The 7,141-nt window shown below is 42.2% G+C and overlaps 1 long non-coding RNA gene across 2 annotated transcripts; it reads left to right on the top strand.

Annotated features, from left to right (window-relative positions):
* The first annotated feature begins 205 nt into the window (after positions 1–205).
* On the top strand, positions 206–3,749 carry LOC109740286 (uncharacterized). 2 transcript variants are annotated; one of them, XR_012188695.1, is made up of 3 exons: positions 206–574; positions 794–1,144; positions 1,887–3,749. It is a non-coding gene; the product is annotated as an uncharacterized lncRNA (long non-coding RNA). The 2 variants fall into 2 exon arrangements; XR_012188694.1 differs by having other exon boundaries at positions 794–3,749.
* The last annotated feature ends 3,392 nt before the right edge of the window (positions 3,750–7,141 follow it).

Here is a 7,141-nt window from a genome sequence, read left to right as displayed (position 1 = left end):
GCCCCGACTCGCCTTCCACCTCCGGCGACCCCCCTGCCTCCCACCTCCTGCGACCCGCCGCGCCCCCCGGCCTCCCATCTCCGGCGACCCACCGCGCCCCCTGGCCTCCCATCTGCGGGCGACCCACCACGCCCCCCGCCTCCCACCTCCGGCGCCGGGCCAAGCCCCCCCGGCTCCCACCTCCGGCGACGCGCCACGGCCCCGCCTCCCACCTCCAGCGATGCGCCACGGCCCCGCCTCCCACCTTCGGCGATGCCCCACGGCCCTGCCTCCCATCTCCGGCGACGCGCCATCCCTGAACCCCGCCTCCCATCTCCTTCGACGCGCCGTCCCTGAACCCTGCCTCCTCTCTCGCGTCGCCCCCATTGGCCCTCGAGCGCGGCCGTCCCTCCCACGGAGCCAAGCTCGCGACCGTCACTTCCACCACGCCGAGCTCGCACTCCATCGCCGCTGGCGCCCCCAACCTCGCGTCATCCATGACCCCTCCATTACACTCCTATTCTTCAGGAACATGTCAGTTCGTGTGGAGCATAACAGTCCGTCAGTTCGTCGGTGGGATTCGCAGGATCCGCAGGTCAGTCCCACAAATTACACTTAAATCGTGTGCAATTTTGTAATCAGTTCGTGTGTATGTGTCAGTTCATGTCTGTTCTTGTCAGGTCGTGTTCATAAATTGTTTTTTTGGTTAATTTGTTGTTATGTACGGTACAGATGCATATTGTTGTGTAGTGCTACATGTGTGCATTGATGCGTTCGAATCTCACCTTGATTCCTCCTGGTGGTTAACATGTAGAGCGGCAGCAGCGCTCACTCTCCAATGGTTGCCCGCGCAAGGAGGATACAGGGATGCGACAGTGGTGGAGGAGTCAGCAGCGTTCCATGGCCTTCGTCCTCCTAGTCGCATCTTTTCTTATAAACAGCCAGAAGAAAACGACGCACAGGCTTCATGCTCCATCTCCTGGTGAAGGGGAGTTAAGCTCTAGGACCACTTGGATGTGGATGCTCATGCTCCTCCACTGGGCGAGCTCCAAGGGCACCACGGGGCTTGAGATTGTCATCTCTACCCTCGGCCGTGAGGGCCAAGAGGCTGCCTGCACCCTGCTAAATGAAATGCTACTTCCGACCACCAACTCGCCTGATGCCCGTATGTAGACCGCCATGCTTTTCATGATTTCCTGTATGCCTGTACATGAAAAAGTCTCAACAATTCCGTTTCTTGTCTTCATGATTTTGTGCTTGCTTATCACAAGTTCACGTTACATGCTCAATGTAGTAGCTAGCTGAAGAAAGGGTATTGTTCTGTAGCTTTGGTCTTACCATTGTGGTGCTTGTGTTATTGCGTGGGAAAATGAAAGAAAGGATTTTTTAGCAAATCAATGAATGAGAAAAGAGTTTGCTATTTTCCCGGTTAATTTAGAGCTCCAAAAATGTTCAGAGTTCAGAGTAGTTGTTTGGAGACGAACAATGAATAAGTATAATAAAACAAAAGAAAAATTAGTAAAATAGTACGACAAAGTTCACTATGTATTCCACCATCAGTACATAAAGAAATATCATACAAATTCCCTGCTCACGGGACTATATTTATAGCCTAATGGTTAGTGTCAAAATGTGTTGTTCTTGTTTCTTTATGGTTACTTCTTTATTATATGAATATGAATGTGCTAGCTAGCTTAGCAGTACCATTTGCAGTCAGTAGGTGTAGCTCACACAATTCTTGGGTCAATTTTGTCATAACAATAAGGCAGGACATGCTTGCAAGATGATGAAACCATGTATATATAACTTGATGACTATCCAAATTGAGAAAACCCTGAAATATTATATGTGCTCTCTTTGTATCAGTTCTTATGCTTGTGACAATTCTACACTCATACTGTGTTCAGGTTATTGGTTTCCTCTTGAGCAGATGAACTACATTGTCACATTAAACTACGGGGACATGTTCCCTCAGTCCTCTCTCGACAAATCCAACAGTACAGGTTCTCCGGTGCGCCAAGTATTGCCAGTGGCGATGTCTGCATCATGGCCCATTGAGGAGAACATGCCAGTCAGTTGTAGGTTTTTCTATATGCACATTTATCTGTTTAGCTTTAAATTTTGTTATTTTCCACATTTGACACTTGTGTTAATGCTTCTGTGTCGTGCACTTATGATTCCATTGTGAGGAAAAAAGACAAGTGAGCTAAGTACTTGTTTGGAAAGTTTCTAAGTTCAAACAAAAAAACCTAAAGATGTTCATTGAGAAAGTTTTGTTTCGTTAAAAAATGTGGTTTTTGGTTGGAAAATCACTTAGGAAAATAGTTCACTTTTGCTAATTCCTGTAGTTCTCTGGATAGAAAAAATGATGGTTCAATTTGCTGAGTCTCGTGGTCTAGAAAATTATTTTTCTTTGTTTGAAACAGTTCAGTGCTTAAGCCACAGAAAAAAGTGAGCTGTTTTGTTCAAGGGAGTTCGAAAAATAAACACACATGAAGTTCAAGATTGGAACTAACATAGAAAAAATGTACACACATTCTCGTGCACTTATGACCCTGCTTAGGCATGCTTCTCTGGTCGTGCCACGTGCCATGGATACATGATGCGATTTTCGGATCTAGAATAGCACGAAAGGGGGTACCAAGCTTAACTAACACTCAAGTATTTAAAATTTCCATGGGAAACTAATATTCATGCACCTCTTTGGTGGATTTTTTGATATATTTCTTTCATGAATGTATACATTGTACTGCTCTATTATGTACATCCGGGCATGATGCACAGAATAAAACATTATGAGATCCTTGGTTTACTTACAGGTAGGTCATTAGTTCAAACCTAACACAGAAACTACTTGCTTGGCATTCTAGCTCTTGTTTTCCCAAGACTAGTACTGGTAAATGTTATTTCCCTATGTATTCTTTCCTCAGTCCATAGAGAAACATGGGAATAGTTCGATTGTGTTGGATAGATAGTTCAATTTTATATATCATAAGAAGAAAAGAACATGTTTTCTATAGGAGAAAATCAAAAACATCATTAACAACTCACTATGTATTCTACCATCAATTCTGTGTGTATTAGAGAGAGGGTTTGGTGTCTCATTGTTTACACTTGCCCAGAAAAAAAATGTTCTGTTGCAGATTAGGACCATTGTATTTACATTTTTTTAAACAAAGAACTAATCAGTTCATACAAGTTCAAAAGACAAAGCATCGAAAGTTCAATCGAAAGCTCTCACCACTTTCCTTTCTATTTCTTAATTATTGTACGACATTTCAAGCATTGAGCAAAAGGGATTAGTATAAATTGTAGAAGTAGTTGCAGGATGCTTAAGTTCTTTTGACTTTCTTTTCTCTCATTCTTCCTGTACTGACGAGCTGTTTCATTTTGCTGGTTTCAAAAGTAGAAGGGGAAGATGTAGAGGCTGGACTACTCAGAGCCTTTGCCGCTGATGTTGTGTTGTGTTAGGTCAACACGTAGTAGTAAAATTATTTTGCAGGAAGAGAAGACAGCGAGAAGATGTTCCAGGTGACACGTCCTTCCATCAAAACAAAAAGTTCAAACATAGCAAAAAGTCGCAGAAAAGGATGTGAACATAGTATACTCCCATGGCTGTACGAGTAAACATACACCAAGTGTAGACTTTCACCATGTGCTTTATCATCAGTTAAAAAAAAGCTTTGTGTGTGCTACTGAAATTGACATGGTTTAGTTTGCTTTTACTTGTATGCTACTGATAGATCAACATTATTTGCTTGTGTACTAAAGTGACTAATTTGAACCACACTGCTTGTGTACTGATGTTGTTTGCTTTTGTACACCTGATTATATTTTTTGTGGGAGTCCAAGTATAATTGTTTAAAAAGTACAAATGTCAGCGTGTACTGATGCATTTCAAAATTGTGCTGTGTGTTTCGAGGAAAAAATATTTGTCAGGTTTTTGGTGGCCAAGTGTTATTGATTTGTGAGAGCTAAACAAATTTCCTATCCAACTGGAATATGATGGATGTGGGAGTCATTTTTACATTCACCGTTCAGTGCTTCTCTTTGTGTAATGTTTTATGTTTTTAAGTGCTCATTGAAAATTTATGTTCCTAGTAGTTCATGTATTATTGCGTGAGGAGTTCATGTGTTACTGCCCAGTAAGTAAACTATTAATGACTCTCTCAAGTGATGAAAAAATGGGCGGTGAACTGATGAAAAAAAATATCATTCAGTTCAATGATATAAACCATGCAAGTTCGGGGACGATAATATAGTAAACAGTTGAAAAGTTACGAGCAAAACTCTACCGAAAAAACATAGTAAAGTCGAGTATGTGAAAGCACACGTTCAGCACAAACCCATACTGAGATCAATTCGAGCACTATGTTTCCAAGAAAAAATAGCACAACCGGTATCATCGTATTCAAAACTAGAAGTTCAAATTTGCTAATATCTACAGTACTGGTAGTTCATTTTGCTACTAATCCCCACTTTCTATAGTTCATTTTGCTAATAAATATTCTTCTACATGTCTTTACGTTGGCCGTAGAACATGTATTCCTTTTGGAAGTTAAGTCAATGTATTTCATCTTTTTTGATCGGATTAATGCTTGATTTTTGTGATGGCAATTTTTATCTCTGATATCCTGAAATGAGCCAGCAACTTAGAAGTTTTTTTGCTAGCTTTGGAATTGCAAAAACACAACAAGTTCACAATTTAAAAAGTTGTAAGTTCAACACAACATCCTAGATAAGTTTTAGGAAAAAGTTGAAACACAAAGAAAACCCAAAGAAATTCAAATGGTAACGTTCAAGTCGTGGGATGAAAGAAGTCCAGAACAACGTTGAAAATGTTAGAGTTGACACACAATATTTTTCTTTAAATAAAATGTTATTCAGTTCAATGATATAAACCATGCAAGTTCGGGGACGATGATATCGTAAACCGTTCAAAAGTTACAAGGAAAACGATACCGCAAAAACAGAGTAAAGTCTAGTATGTGAAAAACACGCTCAGTACAAAACCATACGGGCATCCGTTCAAGTACTCTTTTTTTGGAACCATTCAAAACTACTGTCAAAAATACCTCCGTACAAACACATACATATATCAGTACAAGTACTCTGTTTTTTAGACAGGAAAAAACAACACGATGGGTTTCACCTTATTCAAAATTACTCTTAAACGGTTGCGAAGTAGAGAAAACGTTCAACATGACTAAGTTTTGCATTTTCGATAGCTATCAACCGGTATATTATTTGCCCCATTTCGACAAACGTTTAAAAAAAATCGTGTTCAAAATCAAATTTGACCATATTCGAATTCATTTTTAAACAGTAAGGAATTAGGAAAACATTTCTATACGAAAAAGTTACGCATTTTCCATAGCTTTTCAACGCCGTATCATTTGTGTAAATCCGACAAACCGTTTGCAAAAAAAGGGAAAATACGTTTCGCCCAGAATTTCACCCTTTTTCAAATTACTTTTAAATTGTATATAATTTGGAAAAAGAGTAGATATATGAAAGATGCGGATTTTTACCAGCTTTCCAACGCCATCTTATTTGCTCAATTCCGACAAAACGTTTGAAAATTGAGTCCAAAATACGATTCGCGTTTTCGGTTTTGAAAAAACGGGTTTTTTTCAAAACTGCTCTTAAATCGTGATGATTTTGCAAAAAATTCCTATATATTTATAATGTAGATGTCAAGAGCTTTCCAACGATATATTACACGCCTCATTCCGACGAAAAGACGATCAGTTCGACGAGATAAAAATCATCAGTACAACCGCCTGAAACCATCAGTTCAAGTAGGGTAACAGAATAATATTTTGTTACGCGAAACAGAATAGCCCAGATGTATATATATATATATAGGCACACACTTATAAGGACATGGTTGCATAACCAAATTAAACATGCGATTACATAGGTGGCTACTACACACATGACATTTGCACACACCAAAGTAAACTATTACATGCATAATTGCATAGGTGGGTACTAAACACATTACATTTCCACACGCCAAAGTAAACTATATATTACATGCATAATTAATTAGGATAAACGATCTGATCATCTACTTCTTGTGACGCTTGCCACTACTGGTCTGCTTGTGGCTCGATCCGGCCTCGTCGATTTTGGGAACGAGGCACTTCCTCATGTCAACGATCCGCCTGTGGATCTCGTAGTATGTGTACACGCTCTTGACCATGAACCGGAGGTGAGGTTCATCCAGTTGTCGCATCCATGCCCTGTGCCAGGATACGGGACTTGTTCTGTTGGCATCTCGCTTCATCTTTTCGTAGTAGGGGTCGATGATGGCCGAGGCAAGTTCAACCAGGAAGTCCTTCGTGCTGCCCCAGACCCTGTAGTGGTCATGGATTTCGACAAGGTTCTTGCAGGCCAAGACCGTAACCATGAGCGCTTTTACATCGTTTGAGGTTTCCACCGCAGCGAACTTGTAGTCGATGCTGTCGACAAACTTGGCGAAACGGTCGCAAGGCTCTGTGGCCATGCAGTAGTGGTAGATGAGGACATGACGACACACACACAACTGGGCGATGGCAACCTTCCGATCTTTGCCGGGATGATCGTCGGTGTACTGGAGGTCGATGCCGGCCACCTTGTACTTGTCTGGAGCAAGCAACTGCTCCACAGTGTTGATGTAGTCCTCCACCACGGCCGAGTCTATGGTGTACACCACCGAGAGATACGTCTCCCTCGTGTGGGTTTCCACTTTATGCTCGCCGAACTCCATGGGAGCGCCGCTAGATATCCTCTCTGGATGTGTCGTCGTGGGTGTGCTTGTTGTGTTGTAGGGCAAGATCAAAAGGTTGAAGATACTAAGGTTATAATGGCCGCAGAAATTAATGGGGAAGCCGGACGGCTTGGTACATCCGCACGCCCGGATGGCAGTTCTAATTTGTAGCACGTAACTCCATCGTGCCACACGTAACTGCATCATGGCGACGTGCGTGGAGCAACCGCATGCATATGGGCCCACCAACATGATTGTGCGCAGGCCCCAACCGCTGGCAGAGCGCGCCTGCAGGGATGCGAGCAGAGCGCTCCGCGGTCGCCTCAATGGGAGCAACCATATATATGCATATAGCAGTTGAACACACAAGGAAAAGCTATCCACAGGCTGAGGGCGTGGAGGTACGCG

Source organism: Aegilops tauschii, chromosome 7 (assembly GCF_002575655.3).
Source record: "Aegilops tauschii subsp. strangulata cultivar AL8/78 chromosome 7, Aet v6.0, whole genome shotgun sequence".
Lineage (NCBI taxonomy): Eukaryota > Viridiplantae > Streptophyta > Magnoliopsida > Poales > Poaceae > Aegilops > Aegilops tauschii.
Note: the sequence above shows the minus strand (reverse complement) of the source record. Positions and strands in the feature narration are given on the sequence as shown.